The 21,059-nt window shown below is 35.5% G+C and overlaps 1 protein-coding gene across 9 annotated transcripts in view; it reads left to right on the top strand.

The window, feature by feature from the left end:
* POT1 (protection of telomeres 1) overlaps positions 1-21,059 on the top strand; it is a 131,795-nt gene that overhangs the window by 1,377 nt on the left and 109,359 nt on the right. Inside the window, exon 1 of one of the 9 annotated variants that reach the window (XM_078343862.1) lies at positions 973-19,500. The exons of the other annotated variants lie outside the window; for them this stretch is intronic. The gene's annotated coding sequence lies outside the window, so the exon portion shown is untranslated. Of the gene's footprint in view, positions 1-972; positions 19,501-21,059 lie in introns of those variants that run through there. 9 annotated transcript variants of the gene reach the window in all.

A 21,059-nucleotide genomic window follows, 5' to 3' on the forward strand; every position in this document is an offset into this window, starting at 1 on the left:
ATTTATGAGAAGTGGTTTAAGTATGGTTTTTATCTTTGTCATAACATTTGAAATTGAATACTTTAATAAGTTATTCTTCATTATTCGGTATTTATTTAGCAAACAGTTATCAAATTCGTCTGTGAAACATTGGAGTACGTTTCTGAGGTACAAAGATAAATAAACATAGTCCCTGAACTGTAGGTAATCACATTTGCATGGGGTTTGACGGATTAATCATGTAATCTCAAATTAAAATTAATTTGAGTGTGCGATATTAGCATTGTGATATGTGAGCATGAGAGAGCTTTTGATTCTGACACATCAGGACAGTTGAATTGGAAATTACAGGACAAGAGACTGCGCTGTACCTTCCTTTGGGGTAAAACAAAGAAACAACCAGTTTTTATATGCACGTTGAGGAATTTGGATAATACCGTAAAAGCTATGGGAAGCCCTTAGTAAGTTTTAGCGGCAGAAAGACTTGATTTACTTTGAGTTGAAAAAAACTGCTTCTAGGTAGAGAATATATGGGAGAAGGCAAGATTAGAGGAAAGATGTTTAGTTAAGAGGCAATTACAGTAATTTAGATGGGAAGTTGATGATCTAGGCCAGTGACAGAGGGGATGGTGGGAAGGACATTGAAAATAGATAGTAATAATAAAAACTAAAGTTAACATTCATTGCGTTTTTTTTATGTGTTAGGTAGTGTTTTAAGTGCTTTACATATATATTATTTAATCATCACAAAAACCTATGGCATAGATAGTGTTATTAAGGACACTGTGTTTCAGAAAGATTAAGCAATTTGCCTGAGATCATCTTGATAATATGTAATAGAGAAGGAATTTGAATATAAATGGTTTGTTTTAGAGTTGACAGGATAAAGAAGCGAAATCAGTAGGTCTTAGAGAACACTTAGACCAGAGTGGCAAAGAGAAATTCAGGAAATTTCTGTTTCTAATTCCTAACCAGCCAGGAGAAGACACTGGGGGGTACACTTTCTGGGAGAAACATGATGAGTTCAATTTTGGACATATTAGAACCGTCTTTAGAGGTATATAAATAGTAGTGTTCAGCAGGCAAATGGATTTAGGAATTTGATGCCCAAAAGGTCTCCAATTTAGGTGGATTTGAGCCAAAGCATAGAAGAGAAGAGAATCATGTTGAAGGACTCAGTGAAATAAAGTAGCATGAATAAAAAGCAGAAATGGTCTAGAGAAGGAGGAAGAAACTCAGGAGAGAGTGCTGTCTTTGATACTTAAGAAAGCAAGTTTCAATTACACTTCTACAGATCGCTGTGTAGTAGGCACTCTCCTAAATGCTTTTTTATGTAATCTTTTCATCCTAAGAACCCTACATATTCTCATTTTATAACTGGAAAACAAACACAGGTTAAGTGACTTATTCAAGGTCTAATAGCCAGTAAGTGGCTGAGCACTGATTTGCATTCTTATTGTCTTTGCTACTAACCAGTTGCTGTTAGATGCTCAAAGGTCTGAAAAGTGTCTGTTCATTCTAATAACCAAGAAATTATTGATCACTTGGAAAGATTAGTTTTGCTTGAACACCAAGAAGGAAATTTATTTTTCAGTATTTTGAATATTGAATGTTAGGTGAAAAAAATGAAAGCAGGCAGCAAACCACATTGTGTACCTATGCAACAATCCTACATGATCTGCACATGTACCCGAGAACCTAAAGTACAATTTAAAAAAAAAAATGAAAGCAGAAAATATCAAGAAATGGGTTCTGATACTTTTGATAATTTAAACAAAATTTTTAAAATGTATTTTGTAAATACTTATGGGAATCTAGTGCAGTTTTGCTACATTGATATATAGCATTGTGATAAAGTAAGAGCCTTCAGTGCATCTGTCACTGGAGCAATGCACCTTGCACCCACCAAGCAACCTTCCATCATCCACTCCACTCCCAGTCCCCTACCCCTCCAAGTTTCCATTGTCTATCTCTCTACACTTTGCTTCCATGTGTACACATTATTTAGCTCACATTTAGAGTGAGAACATGCAGTATTTCTCTTTTGGTGTCTCAGTTGTTTCACTGAAGATAATGATCTTCATTTCTATCCATGTTGCTGTGAAAGACATAATTTCATTTTTTTATGTCTAAGTAGTAGTGTGTACATATATGACTTTTTAAATCCAGTCCTCCATTTATGTACGCTTAGGTTGATTCCATAGCTTTGTGATTTTGAATACTGCTGCGGTATACATATGAATGCAGGTCTCTTTTTGATTTAAGATTTCTTTCCCTTTAGGTAGATACCCAGTAGTGGGATTACTAGAACAAATGGTAGTTCTATTTTTAGATCTTTGAGAACTCACCATACTGTTTTCCATAAAGGTTATACTAATGTACATTCTCACCAACAGTATATAACAGTTCCTTTTTCTTTGCATCCTCTTCCCCCATTGTCTGTTATTTTTTTGTCTTTTTAATACCCATTCTGATTGATGTAAGGCATGTCATATTTCATTGTGGTTTTAATCTGCATTTTACTGATGATTAGTTATATTTAGCATTTTCTCATGTGCTTGTTGGCTATTTGTCTTCTTTTGAAAAATGTCTGTTCATATTCTTAGTTCACTTTTTAATGGGATTATTTGGGGCTTTTTGGTTGAGTTCCTTGTAAATTCTGCATATTGGCCCCCTGTTCAGTGCATAGTTAGCAAATATTTTCTTTCATTCCAGAGATTAGCTGTTCATTCTGCTGATTATTTCTTTTGCGATGCAGAAGCTTTTTAGTTTAATTAAGTTCCATTTGTCTATTTGTGTTTTATTGCCTGTGCTTTAGAGGTCTTAGTCATGAATTGTTTGCCTAAACCAGTATTTAGAAGAGTTTTCCCTACGTTTTCTTCTAGTATTTTTGTAGTTTTGGATTTTACATTCAAGTCTTTTATCCATCTTAATTTTATTTTTGTATATGGTGACAGTTTCACTCTTCTGCATGTTATAATCCAGTTTTCCCAGCAGCATTAGTTGAAAAATATGTCTTCTCCCCAGTGTAGTGTTCTTGCCATCTTTGTTATAGATCAATTGGCTGTAAGTTTGTGATTTTATTTCTGGTTTCTCTATTTTGTTCCATTGATCTGTGGGTATTTTTATACTAGTACCACGCTATTGTGGTTGCTATAGCTTTGTAGTATATTTTGAAGTGAGGCAATGTGTACCTCCAGCATTATTCTTTTTGATTAGGATTTCTTTGGCAATTTAGGCTCTTTTTTGGTTTCATATGAACTTTAGAATTCCTTTTTCTAATTCTGTAAAGAATGACATCAGTAATTTGATAAGGATTGCATTGAACTTGCAGCTTTGGGCTGTGGGCCATATGGTCATTTTAATAATATTATTTCTTCATATCTAACAGCATAGGATGTTTTTCCATTTTATTATGTTGTTTACAGTTTGTTTCATCAGTCTCTTCTAGTTTTCCCTGCAGGGATCTTTCACCTTCTTAATTACATACATTCCTAGATGTTTTGTTTTATTTTTGTAGCTATTGTAAGTGGAATTGCGTTCTTGCTTTAGTTCTCAGCTAGATTTTTATTGTTGTATAGAAACACTACTGATTTTTTACATTGATTTTGTATCCTGAGGCTTTACTGAATTAATTTACCAACCTAAGAGATTTTTGGTGGAGTCCTAGGGATTTTCGGTATACAAGATCATCTCATTAGCCAACTGGGAATGATTTGACTACTTCTTTTCCAATTTGGATGCCTTTTGTTTTTTGCTCTTGCCTGATTGTTCTGCCTAGGATTTGCAGTACTATATTGAACAAGAGTGGTAAAAAGTGGGTATTCTTATCTTGTTTCAGTTCTTAGAGGGACTCTTTTAAACTTTTCCCAAATTCATTATGATGTTGGCTGAGTATTTGTCATACATGACCTTTTTTATGTTGAGGGATGTTCCTTCTGTGTCTCGTTTGTTGAGGATTTTTGCCATGAGTGGAAGATGAATTTTATCAAATGCTTTTCTTCCATCTTTTGGGATGATATCTCATTTTTGTCCTTAATTCTGTTTATGTGATGTATAACAGTTACTGATTTGTGTATGTTAAACCATTCTTGCATCCCTGAGATAAATCTCACTTGATCATGATGTATGATCTTTCTGACATGCTGTTGGATTCAATTTCCTAGTATTTTTATTTTTTATTTTTATTTTTGAGACAGAGTCTTTATCTCTCAGGCCGGAGTGCAGTGGCACCATCTCGGCTCACTGTAACCTCCAGGGCTCAAGAATTCTCCTGCCTCAACCTTCCAAGTATCTGGGATTATAGGCATGCACCATCACACCCAGCTAATTTTTATATTTTTAGTAGAGACAGCGTTTCACCATGTTAGTCAGGCTGGTCTCAAACTCCTGACCTTATGATCTGCCCAACTTGGCCTCCCAAAGTGCTGGAATTACAAATGTGAGCTACCACACCCAGTCTTAATTTGCTAGTATTTTGTTGAGAATTTTGCATCGATGTCATTGGAGATGTTAGTCTATAGTTTTTGTTTTTGTGTATCTTTGTCTAGTTTTGGTATCAGGGTGATACAGGCCTTGTAGAATGAGGTAGGGAGAATTTTCTCCTCAGTAGTTTTGGAATCATTTCAGGTTGGTGGGTGATTGTTCTTTGTGTGTTTTGTATATTTAGGCTGTGAGTCCATCTGGTCTTGGACTTTCTTTTATTGGGAGATTTTTAAACTACTGATTCACTCTTGCTAACATCATTGATCTGTTCAGGAATTCTGTTTCTTACTGGGTCAATTTTGGGAGGTTGTATGTTTCCAGGAATTTATCAATTTTCTCTAGATTTTCTAGTTTATGAGCATATAGTTATACATAATAGTCTCTGATTATCTTTAGTATTTCTGTGGTATCAGTTGTAATTTCTCCTTTTTCCTCTTTGATTTTATTTGGATCTTTTCTTTCCTTTTCTTGGTTTCTCTAGCTGGCAGTTTATCAATTTTGTTTCTGTCTTTAAATAACCAACTTTTTGTCTCATTGATCCTTTGTTTTTGGTTTTTTTTTTTTAATTCTTATTCATTTAGTTCTGCTCTGATCTTTGTTATTTCTTTGCTTCTGCTAACTCTGAGTTTGGTTTGTTCTTATTTTTCTAGTTTCATTGAGGTGTGATGCTAGTGTGTTAATTTGTGATCCTTCTACTTTTTTTTCTACTGAGTCCCGCAGTGTTTGCTTGTCTGGGAAATTTTTTATTTCTCTTTCATTTATTCAGCTTATTCTGGCAGGATATAAAACTTTTGGCTTACAGGCTTTTTTTTGTTGTTGTTGTTTGTCTGTTTGTTTTTTTTTTTGAACACTTTGAAAATGCCATTCATTCTCTTCTGGACTGTAAGATTTCTTCTGAAAAGTCCAGTTAGTTTTATATAGTGTTTTATTTATTGGTGACTAGATAGATGCTTTCTTGCTAATTTTAAAATTCTTTTTTTTTTTAACTTTGACTTGACACATTCTGAATATAAAATGCTATGGTGAAGTCCTTTTTACAGTGTATTTTCCTGGGAATAGCTGGGCCTCTTGTGTCTGGTTATCTAACTCTCTTGCTAGACTTTGAAAGTTTTCATTGATTATTTCCTGAAATAGATTTTTTACACTTTTAATCTCTCTTTCCCTTAGGAATACTATAATTCATATGTTTGTTTGTTTTAAGTAGCCGCAGACATCTCGAAGGCTTTGCTCATTTCTTTTTATACTTCTTCCTATTTTTGTCTGGCTGCATTGTTTCAAAATTCATTCTGTCTTCTAGTTCTGAGATTATTATTGTTTTTGCTTGGTCTAATCTATTATTGAATCTTTTGAATGTATTTTGTATTTTCTTCAATTTTTTAATTTGTCACGTCTGTTTTCTTTTTTTTTTAATTTAAGAAAAAGATACCTGTTTCATTGGTAAATCTCTCATTCATAACCTGAATTGATTTTCTGATTTCTTTATATTGGTTTTCAGATTTCTCTTGCATCTTATTAAACTTTAAAATCAGTATTTTGGTTTCTTTCTCTGGCATTTTGATGAATTTTTTTTCATTGATATTTATTGCTGGATAATTGTGGTCTTTTGGTGATGTCATATTTCCCTGCTTTTTCGTGTTTCCTGTGCCGTTTTTTTGATATCTGTGCATCTGTGAAGCAATTTGATATCTGTGCATCAGTGTAGCAATTGCTTGTTCCATTGTTTTGAAATAGCATTTTTGTAGGGAAGAAATATTTTCTGAAGATTTGTATATGTTGTTGGTTAAGATATTTTGGCTTTGATATTGGGTGCCTGTGATAGTGTGGTCTTTATGTGACTTCTTTGGCAGTACACAGGGTAAGTGATATCTGTGGTTTTCTCAGGGGCTTAGTGTATGGTTATTAGTAGAGTTGTGGTAAAGTTTTGGTGGAGACATGGACACCAACTGAGCCAGTCTTCTGGCCCTGGTGGTGGCAGCAGTGGGCTGGGTGTGCCTGTTTTTAGGCCCTAGAGCCACTCATACTGACCTTGGTGTTACTGGATCCTGGAGGGCCAATTCTGTAGCCTCAGGTGCTTGCTTAGAAGTTAGTAGTAGGAGTGGTGAGTTAGGTGTGTGGATGGGTTCTTAGGCCCCTGGGTAGTTGTTACGGTGTGAGTAATGGCAGTAATGGTGATGAAGCAACCTACTGAGAACCAAGTAGTTCATATTGGTGTTATTGGTAGCTGCAGTGGGTTGGGTAGGTTTCTCCTCAGTTTCACAGCTGTCTGTAGCAGGTGGGTATTTTCCTATGTGTGCTTAGGAGAGCTTGGTCTCCTATGTCCCCTGCCTGGCTACGTGGCAGGTGCATCCATATTGACTCTAACTCTGCCTAAGGGTGAAGGACAGTCCAGCATTAAACTCTCAAAATGGTGCCTGCTTTAGGCTGTGGCCAGAGAGGGCACGGCCTCTCTCATTTGAGCAGTATGAGCAAGAAACTCATACTTTGGGGAATACAATTTCCTTGCATCTTGATCTCACAGCAGTTTGTAGCAGGGTGGTGGGTATTGTCCTAGGTATGTGTAGGACAGCCTGATTTCCCTGTCTCATCTCAGGAGAGTGGTGGCTGCAGCCATGCCGGCTCAAATTTGGCCAAAGGATAGGATGTAGCCCAACCTAAAACGCTGAAAGTGATGTCTTGAGCCTCGGATCAGGGAGAGTGGCGTCCCTCCCAGGCAAACAATTTAGGCAAGAAGCTGTGGGGAGCGCAGTCCAGTTATATTTCATTCTCAACAGCAGCCCTGCAGCAGGGTGGTAGGAATCCTTCCAGACATGCGCAGGAGCATCCAGTCTCCCTTCTGCCTCCTTGGAGCAGCACCAATGTCTACATGTCCTTGATATCTAGGCTCTCACAATGGCACCCAACAGAAGCTGCTTTAGACTTGGCATTATTACTTTCGGCCTAGCCTGGTATCTAGGCTACTGGACTGTGGCATTCCATATAGGCTCCCTTTCTGCCCAGAGATCTCTGTGTGATCTTTAGGCAGCTCCATTGTCAGTTCCAAGGTCCTAGTGGGTTGAAAGTTTCTCTCATACCCAAGATTGTAAAAGTCCATTTCAGAATGTGAAGCTCTGTGGCTTTTTCTTTACTGTTTCTCTGTGCCTAGGAACCTTGCAGCTCAGGCAGTTTGGGGCCCACAAGATGCCTTGAAACCTCTCTTTACTTATTTCAAGTACATCCTGTCACTTCTCTGTTGAATCCATCTTTCCTAGATGAAATGTATCTACTTACTACTCTTTTCGAAATGTATCTGCTTACTATTCTAGTTCTTCCCCATGGAGGAGGCACATAGTACCTACACATCCAGTTAGCCATTTTGATCCTTTTTCTACTTTTGATCATTTGATCATGGAAGTTATAGCCCTGAATAACTTTTGTCATTTTTTTTAAAGTGCAGCTTGCTGCCAATTCTCATTTAATTTTATGTAAACACATTCTTTAAGGCCAAAGCAAATCCAACTGATTTTCAATGTGAAAATAAAGTATAGAGACTGTTCGGATTATTTCCAAATAGTACTGAAATCAGAATTATCTAAGTCATCAAAATTGTCTGTTTTAAAATAATCGGATTCATGAAATGAATCTTTAGCCAACAACTATTCAAGAATGATGTTAATGTCACGGGTAGGCATGCTGTTTTCTGGGACTTAACATTTTCAGCAATCAAGAATATTTTGTAAATGGAAATTATCACTACTAAAAATAGAATGCTATGAATAGAATGCTATCTTTTGTTTCCAAAGACAATATACTAGAGTGATGCAACAATAATAATAAATGCAAGATATTTCATGGCAAAGCTATCTCTGAGTAAATGCTGCAGTCACTGTGCCATCAGTGAGCATTCTCAGGGCAAATGGGAAAAGGGGTAGAACTTTTAAAATCTACTCTTATGGACACATAGGACGAGAAAGCCAGGATCTGGTGAACATGCCTTGTCTTCCTCACCTCTGGTTCTGAGGACCAAGTCTTCAGATGCCCTGTTTTCATCATCGCTCAGGCTTTTCTCTCTTATAAAGCAAGATTTCTCCACCTCAGCACTATGGACATTTGAAGCTGGGTCATATTCTGTGGTGGGGACCTGTCTTGTGTATTGTAGGATGTTTAGCAGCATCCCTGAGCACTATGCATTAGACGCCAAGAGCATCTCTGTCCCAATGTGACAACCAAATGTGTCTCCAGACACTGCACATGGCTCCTGTATAAGAGCTCATCGCCTGACCTTTTCATTTCATAGATGACCATTTCATTCTTCCTGCCGGTATGAGAGAAACTTCCTTCTCCATAGAATCTTCTCATGCCACCTTCCTACCAATTTTCTATCCTTTCCCCTCTGTTTCCAGGCTAGAGTCACTTGTTGCATGTTTTTGATGATGTAGCCATTGCTCAACTCACTGGGTCTATATTCTTGGTGTCCCCAGGGTCTATCAATAAGGTCAGGCAAAAGGGAGGCAGGGATGTGAGAATAAGAAACACCTCCATCATCTGGATAAGCAAATACTTGAGAGATCTGATTCCAGTCATATATGCAATTTAGATACAGAAATCTTTTGGTATAATTGCTTATAATATTTAAAATTTACTAATGCAAAAAGAGAGAGATTGAAGTTGCAACTGTTCTTTTCAAGAGAAAATGTTAATTTTACATTTACTTAATAAATAAATAAAAAAAAAATCTTAGCTGAGTCTGTTTTGCATTTGAATCAGAGTGAATGGCTTTTATGTCAACTAAAGTCAGCTCCATAACCACTACACTCAAGTGAGATGAAACAAAGTTAATATTAAGAGTGTATCAACATTTTCTTTTTCCATATATTTTGCCCTCCCTCTCCCCAACATGCACTTACACTCAAACCCTAGGTGGTGACCACTAACTTGCTATCTGTGAATAAGGAGTTTTCATTGTTTCTGTTTTTAGTGAAAATAATATACTATAGCTCCACTGGCCAGAGCCTAGTGAAACTCAAGCTTCAAAGACTTCACTTGAACAAGCTCCCTTCAAACCCTGTTAGGAGGCTTAGAAATGAATCAACATGGCCGGGCGCGGTGACTCAAGCCTGTAATCCCAGCACTTTGGGAGGCCGAGACGGGTGGATCACGAGGTCAAGAGATCGAGGCCATCCTGGTCAACATGGTGAAACCCCGTCTCTACTAAAAATACAAAAAATTAGCTGGGCATCGTGGCGCCTGCCTGTAATCCCAGCTACTCGGGAGGCTGAGGCAGGAGAATTGCCTGAACCCAGGAGGCGGAGGTTGCGGTGAGCCGAGATCACGCCATTGCACTCCAGCCTGGGTAACAAGAGCGAAACTCCGTCTCAAAAAAAAAAAAAAGAAATGAATCAACATGTATTTAAAAAATTTACACAACATGTTTTAACCTTAGATGATTGAGACTACTTTCTCTCTCCACATTTACTTCCCTGCCATCACATTTCCTCTTATATCAAGTGGCTTTGGAACAGCTAAGAATTTTTTTTTTTAATTTAGCTATGGGGAAGTTTACTTTTGGAATATATTTAATTTGGATTTAGTGAGATATATTTAAATCGTTTGCAGTTACTTTTATTCATAATCAGGATATTGCTAGCCCTGCAAGCATAGGATTGGTTTCCTGGAACATGTTCCAGCTCACCGGGCAGCCTCGCAGAAAGGTATGGGGCCTGAAATGGTATCAGGGTATGAATTACAAATGTGACAGCTCTTAAAAAACACTTAATAGGAATTTTTTTCAAACTTGATATTAGTTTTCTTGAGGTTACCAATATTGAATAGTGAAGTTGAATACAACCTTTATAAAACGTCAACAGCAAAAAACAAATTTTAACCAACTGTGCTACAGGGGAAATAGAATTATTTTTATATTTTTAATATATTTATAGTCTTTGTAGAAATCAGTATTTTAAATTAAACATGAAGACATTATTAAAAAGTGTATAGCAAAAACAAATGTATAAAAAGGTATATCATACAGCGAGTTAATTTAAAATTGAGGTTCTTTTTCTGGAACTTTACATTTTTGTATAATTTTTCAGCTTTTATAATTTGTAATTTATTGTGATTTCTCATTCTAAATAAATATCCTCTTTCATAGTAAAAATATATTTTTATGTAAAGGAATGGAGAAAGGAAAAGTTGCAGTTAACGAGGCTGTAAGGTTAAAGAAATACCTGAATAGGGATTAGTGAGAATGAGGATGTGTCTAAATATGTTATTCATTTTTAATATTATTCTGCAAGATTTCAAATTTATTAAAATTTATTGAGACTTATTTTGTGGGTCTGCAAATGATCTGCCTTCCTGAACATTCCATGTGTACCTTGAAAAGAATGTGTATTCATTCATTAGTTGTATCAGAGTCAGACTGAAACATGGAGACAAGCCTCATGGCAAAATGTTTTTAGGAATGTATATAAAAAATCAGAATTGCAATTTAGAACATAAACACAGGCTTTGATGGTCTTCCATGTGTCTGAAAAATAAAGTTACGGAGTTTTCTTAGAAAGAGAAAGCACATTGGTAGGTAAAACTAGTCTTAAAATCAGGGCAGATCTTTTCAGCAGCTACTGGGTAAAACTGGTTTTAGGATTATGCCAGGCTGTTTCATCATCTAGGCTTGCTGTTAATCCTTGGGACAGGTGTTATGAGCCCAGAATGCTTTTTACCCCACATCCCTCAATTCTGATTTACTTGGGTAAGATGTAAATGACCCCAATCTGTATAATCAACTTTCGCAGTTGTCAGGTTTAGTGTTTTATAAATGTCAGTTGTGTGAAATTGCATGATAGTGTTCTTAGGTCTTCTATATTCCTACTGATTTTTTTCTACTTGTGTCAATTACCGAGAGATGATTATTCCAACTATGATAGTGGAATAAATGTTTCTTCCATTAGTTATGAGAGAATTCACGTATTTTGAAGCTTATTAAGTACATATATATTTAGGGTTATTATATCTTCATGATAAATTGATCCTTTTATTATTATCAAATATCCTTCTTTAATCTCTGGTAACTTATCCTAGAATCTATTTTGTTTATATAGCACTGGTAACATTCGTGTCTCTACTGTTTGGATAGAATGCCATTTTTGTAAAAAAAAATTTCTTTTTCAACTTATTTATGGTTTAGTATTTTAAGTATCTCTTAGCATATAATGGGATCATGCTTTTTGATCCAGTCTGGCAGTCTCACTATTTAATTGGCATACTTAGTCAATTTATTTAAAATAATTATTGATATGGTGCTGTTTAAGTCTGACAAACGGTTTGAGTTCCCTTTGTCTTTCCTGTGTTTTGTTCTCCTTCCTGAGTTATTTTGGGTTAAATATTTTTTATTCTATGTTATTTTCTCCATTGGCTTTGAGCAGTACCTGTTTTGTTTCTTCAGTGATGTGCTAGTACTAACAAGATATATCCGTATTAAGGTATACTCACAGCTACTAATTGTACCACTCCTCATGTTACACTTGTTATTTCTCATGTCCTGCTTTTTCCTTCCCAATGGACAAGTGTAAGAATCTTACAATAGTGAAATTTCATTTACTCACTTCCCTGTTCTTTCAGCTGTTATATGTTTTACTTGCACATGTATTACAAACTCCACCATGTATTACTACTTTTGCTTTAAACAGTGAGTTGTCTTTTAAGGAAACTAAGAGAAAATATAGTCTTTGTATTTACTGGTCTTCTTCATTTTTGCCTGTAGACCCATTTTATCTGGGCATTATTTCCCTTCATTTTGAAAAGCATCTACCATTTCGTATAGCTCAGCTGGAGATAACTTCTCATAGCTTTCATTCATTTGAAAATGCCTTTATTTCATGTTTGTTTTGAAGGATTTATTTATTGGATATAGAATTCTGTGTTGACTTTTTTTTTTCTTTTAGCACTGTGGAGATACTAGTCCACTGCTTTCTGGCTTCTATTGTTTTGTATGTGATGTGCATTTTTTTCCCCCTGGCCCCTGTTTTATCTTCTAGTTTCAGCAGTTGGACTGTCATGTGCTTAAATATGCTTTTTTTTTGAATTTCTCCTCTCTGGGTAACTGAGCTTCTTGGATCCATTCAGTGTTTTTCATCAAATTTGGGAAATTATTGGATAATATGTTTGGAATTTTTTTTTCTGCCACATTATTACCCTTTTCTCTTTTCAGCATGCCAGTTTTACATGTGTGTGTTTGTGTGTTAGGCTATTTGATACTGTAACAGATTTCTGAGATTCTTTTCTTTGCTCCTTTATTTTATTGTGTTTTGCTTGTGTGACCAAGGATTTTCAGTTGAGTAATTTCTGTTGCTCTGTCTGACTTCACTGAGCCTTTTGTATGCCATGTGCAATATTCTGTATGCATTTTTAGTGAGTTTTTTTATTTTAGTTGAGTGGGTGAGGGACAAAATACATCTGATAATAAAAAGAGAAATCTACATTTCAGTTATGCGTGTCTGTATTCTTTGTATAGATATTTGGTTTTTACATGTTTTACTCATCTATTTATTTCTTTTTAATTTTTATTTCTATTTATTTTCCTGGAATTTTCTTTTTTCTTTTTATTTATTTATTTTTTTTTGAGATGGAGTTTCACTGTTGTTACCCAGACTGGAGTGCAATGGCATGATCTCAGCTCACCACAACCTCTGCCTTCTGGGTTCAAGCAATTCTCCTGCCTCACCCTCCCAAGTAGCTGGGATTACAGGCACACGCCACCATGCCCAGCTAATTTTTGTATTTTTAGTAGAGACGGGGTTTCACCTCGTTGACCAGGATGGTCTTGATCTCTTGACCTCGTGATCCACCCGCCTCAGCCTCCCAAAGTGCTGGGATTACAGGCGTGAGCCACCGTACCCGGCCAATTTTCTTTTTTATTAAATAAAGTTTTACAAATTATAGTTGGTCTTTTCTACCTAATTGCATTTAAATGATTATCAAATGCTTGTTAGCATTCTCAGCTTATTTTACATTTGGTCAATTAGTGTGATATTTCTTGTATACTTATATTTATTAATAAGGTGCTATGATTTGATTCCTTTTCTTTTTGACATATCATTAATAATGATTACTTCCAAGCTGCATCTACTTTTGGCATACTTTTATTGTTTTGTGTGTTTGATAAAAAAAATGTTAAATACTGTGACAGTTTAAGTTCTTATTTTTGTTTCTACTTACATTAGTGAAATATTTTTTTCAATTTTAACATTTCTTGTTTTTTGTTTAAGAGATGGATCTTACTCTGTCACCCAGGCTGGAGTGCTGTGGTATGATCATAGCTCATTGTAACCTCAAACCCCTGAGCTTAAGGGCTCTTCCACCCTCAGCCTCCCATGCAACTGGGATTACAGGCGCATGCCACCATGCCCAGTTTTTTTTTTTTTAATAGAGGCAGGATCTTGCCATGTTGCCCAGGCTGGTTTCAAACTCCCAGCCTTAAGCAGTCCTCCCTCCTTGACTTCTCAAAGTGCTGGAATTACAAGCATGAGCCATCATCCCTGTCCAATTTGAACATTTTTATTAATGAATTCTTTTAGCTATAAGTGAACATGTTAGTATCCAGTAGGGTTAAAGCTAGGAAATACGTTTATATATTTCTTATGGTTAACAAATTGTTATGTAGAATGTTCATTTAAAAAAAATAAGGTTGAGGTATTTGTGTTATTTTACATGTCTGAATGAATCATTTTTCAACTCTCAGTTATGTACTTACATACCCTTTTCTAACCTGTAGATATATGTGTTTTTTGAATTTTATTAAATTCATTTTAGTGCTACATTCTGTTTTGTTGTAAACTTCTGCGAGTTTTGATGAATACCTGTAAACATGTAACCTCAATCATAATCAAGTAGTTAATCACCTTTCAAAATTTTATAGTTAGCTCTTTGCCGACTCTAACCACTCATGACTGCTTGCCAGTTTTCTGACACTGTATTTTTGTTTTTCAAGAATGTCATATGAATGGCATTATAGCTACTACTACAGCGTGTAGCCTTTTGAATCTGGCTTGTTTACTTAGTATGATGCATCTGAGATTCTTTCAGATTGTTTTTTTCAGTAGTATTTCTTTCTGTCAGTGATTAGAATTTTGTTGCAGCCTATTTATCCATTGCGCAGTAAAGGAATATTTGGATTCTTTCCAGTTTTTGTCATGGTGAACAATGCAACTGTAAATATTTATGTACAGATTTTTATCTGAACATATGTTTTTATTTCATTTGAGTAAATCTCAAGTGTTCAGATAGTTCCTAAGCAACAGTGAATGGTAGGGCTCGTAGGTTGGCATGCTACACTTCTCTAAATTCAGCTGTTAAGGAGGAAAGGCATGCAGATAGATTTACGTAGTGTATTCTTTACTTATTGGCGCAGCAGGGAACATGAACTTCATGTTTTCACTGATTCTTCTTTTCTCCCCAAGTCCTATGGGGGTAGGACCAGGTACATAATGTGTACATAGAGTTTGTAGTACATCTGAGGGGCACTGAGCTTAGAAAACTCCCAATTTTTAAAGAGGGTATGTTTGTCAGGTCAGCCATAACAAAGTAGCACAGATTGGGTGACTTAAACTTTTATTTTCTCGTAGTTCTGAAGGCTAGAAGATCAGTATCAAAGTGGCTGCAGGATTGGTTTCTTCCGAGGTCTCTCTCCTTGGCTCACAGATGCTCACTTTCTTACTGTGTCTTCACCTGGCCTTTTCTCTGTGCATGCCTGAGACTCTGGTATCTTTCTGTGTGTCCCATTCTCTTTTGAGGATACCAGTCAGACTGGATTAGGGCACATTCTAGTGGCCTCTTTTTAACCAAACTACCTGTTTAATGGCCCTGTCTCCAAATACAGTCGTATTCAGAGGTTTAGGGCTTAGGGCTTCAACCTGAATTTTGGGAAAACACAATTCAGCCCTTAACAGGATATGTTATTAGATTTTATATATCTATGCTAATTCATTTTTGTCTTAAAAGCAAACAAGATTTCTAGAATGGAGGCTGACTGTTGTTACAGTTGTGTACTGTATACAACATCTCAGTCAACAATGCACTACATATATGACAGTGGTTCCATAAGATCATAGTATTGTGTTTTTACTGTACCTGTTCTAGATTTGTATGTTTAGATACATAGATACTTGCCATTGTCTTATAATTGCCTACAGTATTTGATACAGTAATATGCTGTACAGGTTTGTAGCTTAAAAGCAATAGGCTATATTATATAGCCTAGGAGTATAGTAGGCTATACTGTCTAGGTTGGTTTAGGTATACTCTGTGATGTTCACACAAATACAAAATTGCCTGACAATGCATTTTTCAGAATGTACCCTGTTGTTAAGCACCACATGATTATATTATTCTCAGCAATTGCTCCACTTCAGCATATCTCAGCAATAACTCCCTGCCCATCCTCCCCATTCAGAACCATGCGGTGAGGGCCAGATGTCTTCCTGCTGTGTGAAGGGGATTTCTTGTACTCTCAGAGAGGAAGGCTGAAATGATGCATCTAGGAGTTTGTATAGGGTAGCTATTCAGCTTCACCACTCCTGAGAGTGGGAGAGAAACCTAATCTCCTTAATATAAATACATCATTGGGAATTTAAGGGAATAGCTATATATTTCATCCCCTGTTGCATTGTAAACACATAGTTCTGGGACATCAGTCTCTCTGAAAGTCTCTCATTGTCCTTTAATTGTCAAAGCTTTTCTTTTAACTCTGATTCCACTTTTCTTTGCTCAGTTCAACAAGGGCAGGGACAAATATCCTACCACCTTTCTAATGGAATAACTTTCACTATAGGTAAAACTGTTGACATAATGTACAACATGATTAACCAAAAAGGTCTTTTACTAAACATAAGAAACTTGAGTGTTTCTTATGTTTCTTACAGTACCTCTGGGTGCAAGACACACTGTTTATTTGGTTAGTTTCTGCCTTTCCCACAAGAAACACTCCCTGTGGCATACATGCCTTCCCAAAAACAGTTTATAATCGTTGGTTCCCCCTCCAGGAAGTATGTATTAATAGATAGGCAGCATGAGTTGACTGTGTCTCTTGTGTTGTTAATTAGCTAGTAATCCCCTAAGACCCCCAGTTTAGTCCTGGAAATTTAGTTTGGTAACTGTAACTTTATATTTTTTCTGATTATCCCTTCTATTCTGACCTAGACCTTTCTTCTAGTTGGATGATGTGCAAGAGGAACAAAAGCAGCTGCTTTGAGTTTAATTTCATTAATGTCATTTAATCTGATTGATTGTGGTTCTCTTGACTGCTTTGTGTTATTTCTTGCCCTTTTTTAGTGTCTCCTATGTTGTTGTCATTCAAAGTTATACACCTTGTGTAGGACAGTGGAAATTTAGGTATTTTTTACTTCTCGGCCTGTGTAAGTCTTTCTTTGTGCTAGGCCTTCAGTGTGGTGCATTGAGTTAATCTAGTCAGGAGTAGAGTTAGGTTTGGTATTTGTTGTTGTTTTTGGTGCTTGAATGCACTAAAGGCCTCGTATTCCTCTAGAGTTACTTTGTATGTAGGATCGGAGCTGGATGACTGGAAGACTTTTCTCTTGTCTTCCTCATCTTTAGTTTTAGGTCTTTGCTTTGTGCTTTGTCTCAAATAAGGTCTGTCTCCTGCTTGAGGGCTTCTCTTCCAGTAGTAGACCGTGTTTCTTTTTACTAGGTACTGGTTAGCCTTTAATGGGTAGATATTCTCTGTTCTAGTGAAGCCTGTCTTGGTAGCAGTAGGTCCCTGGGTCTTGTGAGTGGGGGCCTTCTCAATAATCTTGCTTTGCCCTAGCTTTAGGTCTGGGCCTTACACCTATGTACCTGTTCCTGCCCATCACTAACGGTGATATAAGGTGTTTTTTTCTGTTCTTCCCTTCCAGCTGCAGTGGGTTTTCACCAGTGTTCTATGATTGACACCTTTTTTTTTTTTTTTTGCCCTTCTCCCAGTATTTTAAAGCCTTTGTTCTGAAAGAAAGAGGAGAAAGATCCAAGCAGTTTCCTGCCTTTCATGCAGTTAACTGCTGCTGCCATTGCCCTGCTTCTTATCCTGAACCTTGTCAGGTCTGTGGAGAATCGCTTGTAAATGAAAATTAATTCCCCTGTGTTTGCAGCTCAGGGGCTCCATGTGTTTTCGTTGCCCCTTACTTGGCTTTAGCAGTTCATTAAAAATGTTAGATGACTTTTTCTTACAGATGTCTGGAAACATTTGTTGTTTACCTTAGGTAAGCAAATTGCTATAAAAAATTCTTTTTTTTTATTTGTATCTTGGTGTTATTACAAACTTTGGCTCTTTGTAACCATTTTTTTTTCCTCATTTCAGGGAAGGCTTTACTTATCCCTTCTTTAACTTATCATAGAAATAAATTAGTTGTTTTATTCTCATTAGAAGTACCTTGCTTTTTTCAGATTTCTGTGTAATTGGTTGCCCTGTGACTTAGCTCTCTTAAAGGTCAAGAAAAGTTTTGAGATTTACAGATTGTCCAACTTTTTGTTGTCACTTCTTTCAGCTTTCTATCTTCTAAGTGTAAGTACTTTTACTTTTGACTGTGAATCATTATGCAGTGTTGATAACTACATATTTATTTATGATTCCTGTAAGTAAAATTAAGTTCTATTTTATAAGTAAAATTGATGTATATTTTGTTAGCTATATCAAAGTCTGGAAAGCTAATGGGATCTGTTTTTAAACTATTTTAAATTTTAGCCAGGGAGGCTAATAGGATCTATTTTTAAACTTTATTAAATGAATCAGATTTCTGTGTGAAAGTTTTCAAAGAGCCCACTAATATATTCATAGCATCATTAAATTTCAGAGCCTTAAATTACAGAAACCATCCAGATTAAATGTTTAATTTTATGTGAGACTCTAATAACATTTTTAAAACTGAGAGATCTTAGTTACAGAAGCTAAACAAAGGCTAAACTGTTTGTATCTTAATCTGTTGATTTGTCCACACTATCCTTATTTGTGAGACTTCCATTTTTCACTTCTAAATCTTTCTTTATAAAGTTTTCTTTCTAGGAGCAAACATCGTTTTATTGTTTGGTAGAGAACAATATTACAGATTAAAACAAAGCTGGGGAAAGTTGATCTAGTTATCTGCAAAATAAGGAACTGATACTACCTAACTAATAGAATTACTTAAGAAATTATACTATAAACCTTGAAGTATTTGTAGACCTGATTGTTCTCTAGAAAAATTCAGGACTGTTCTTTGTCTTAAAATAGTACTTGAACACAGTACTTTGACTTCTTGAAAGACAAAACTGTTGCTATAAAAAATTCTGATTTTTATTTATATCTTGGTTTTATTATAAACTCCTTTGACTCTATAACTTTTTTTCCTCTGTCATTTCAGGGAAGGCTTTCACTTACCTCTTCTTTTAACTTATCGTGGAAATAAAACAGTTGTTTTGCGGATTGGACTACAAGGCATATAGTATAAGCAAACTATTTCTACTTAACTTTTTCCCTGTAATATACAAATATGTGACTTCATGTATGTGTGTTTGTATATACATATGTACACACACATATATATAAATGATTTCCAGTAGGTAGTACATTAATAGTAGTACAAAAATCTATAGAATGCAAGTTAGTCTTCCCCCTAGCAAAGTTTTTCCCAGCTATCTCTTCCCTTTCCCTCCCATTTCTTCTATTCTACTTAGTAACCCTTTACTCTCATACCTAGACCATTGTAGTAACTAACTGGTCTTCCTGCTTCTAGTTTCCCTTATGTGACTTAAACATCTTCGAAGGTTAACTGTCTTAAAACTTTTCTTAACCTGTTGCTTCTTACATAGATATACTTGTTACCGAGGTGTCATTGTTACATAAGGAGAATTCATTCTCCATGTAGCCTTCAGATAGTTGTAGTAAGACAGGAAGGGCTTCTTTCTAACACTTAGGGACAAAAGTAGATCTTACTTGAAGCCTGTGGTTGGTTAGAAGTGTCTGGAGCAGTAAATGGGAAATAAACTACAACATTCTACAACTATTGACAACCAAGTATATGTCAGACACTATTATAGGTACTGGGGTTATACCTGTTAACAAAATTTAGTTCTTGCCTTCATGGAGTTTACATTTTAGGGGAAGATGGAAAGGCAATGAATAATTATATCAAGTAATGTTAGGAATAAATGTGGTCTGGAGAAAAAGCAAGTTGAGGTGGTAGAGCATAAAAGGAGGTATGAGAAACAGATTAATTTTCCGAAGAAATTAAATATAAATGCATTTATAAGTAAACAGATATTTGTAGAAAATCGAGTTACAGTCATTTCTCTGTATCTGCATGGGATTAATTCAAGGAGCCCCCTATGGATATTAGAATCTGTGGATGCTCAAGCCTTATATTATTTGCATATAACCCATGGGTATTCTCTTCACCATTTACATTAAATCATCTCTAGATTATTTATAATACCAAATACAATGTACATGCCATCTAACTAGTTATACTTTATTAGTATTATTTTTTATTGTTACAGTATAATTTTTTTAAAAAATTTTCTGAATATTTTTTAGTCTGAGGTTGGTTGAATTTGGAGATGCAAAACTTGCAGATACAGGGGCCAACTATATGTCAGGAAGAAGAGTTTTGTTTTTCTTTTTTCTTTTTTTTGTATTTGCCATGATTAGTGCCTTGTTAGTGCCTTGTACTTAGCAGGAACTAAATGATATCCAAGGGTTGGGCAAGGCTATTAAGTAAATAGAGGGCACAATTTTGGACTTCAAGTCTGTATCTTGTCAGATAGAGAACTCATTCATTCAAGGGGAAAAAATAGTAACACTTGAATTATTGAGTACACTATAACATGATCCAGGCATTCATAATTTTAGTCAAACAAGGTATGTTTCTTGGAGGCAATTTTTTTAAGCAAATGTACATATAGAAAAATTAAATATAAATTCACTACATAAGTACAAATAGGGCATAAAGATTTTTGCAAAGAGAATAACACATTTGTAATTAGCATCTAAACCAAGAAAAGACCATTGCCAGCATCCTGGAAGCTCTCTTTATACTCGCTTCTAGTCATTACACTCCTAAGCATTACTACTGAACTTGTAATGTCATAGATTAGCTTGTCTGTTTTTGGTATTTATTTAAATTTAATTACAGAATTATATCAATTGTATCTAGCTTTTTTCACTGTACATTGTGTTTGATGCTTGATTATATTGATACTTCAGTTCATTCCTTTTTGTTGCTTTCTAATATTCCATTGTGTGAATGAATTACACTTATATGTTCTAATGTTAATGGGCAGTTAGTTAGTTTTGTGTTTTTGGCTATACCAAATATACTTGTACATATATACTATTTTTGGTAAATATATGCTTTTCTGTTGAGCATATATACTTTGTAGTAGAATTACTGTGTCATAGGACATACATGTGTTCATTTTTATAAATATTAACAGATTTGTTTCCCAAGTGTACCAATTTCCATTTTCACCACCATTATATGAGAATTTAGGTTCTTCCACACTGTCATCAGCACTTTGTATTTTCCATATTTTATATTATGTGATCTTAATAAGTGTCTAATTGAATTCAACACCAATTGGATAACTAGAAATAAGGA

The sequence above is a fragment of the Callithrix jacchus genome, chromosome 11 (assembly GCF_049354715.1).
Source record: "Callithrix jacchus isolate 240 chromosome 11, calJac240_pri, whole genome shotgun sequence".
Taxonomy (NCBI): domain Eukaryota; kingdom Metazoa; phylum Chordata; class Mammalia; order Primates; family Cebidae; genus Callithrix; species Callithrix jacchus.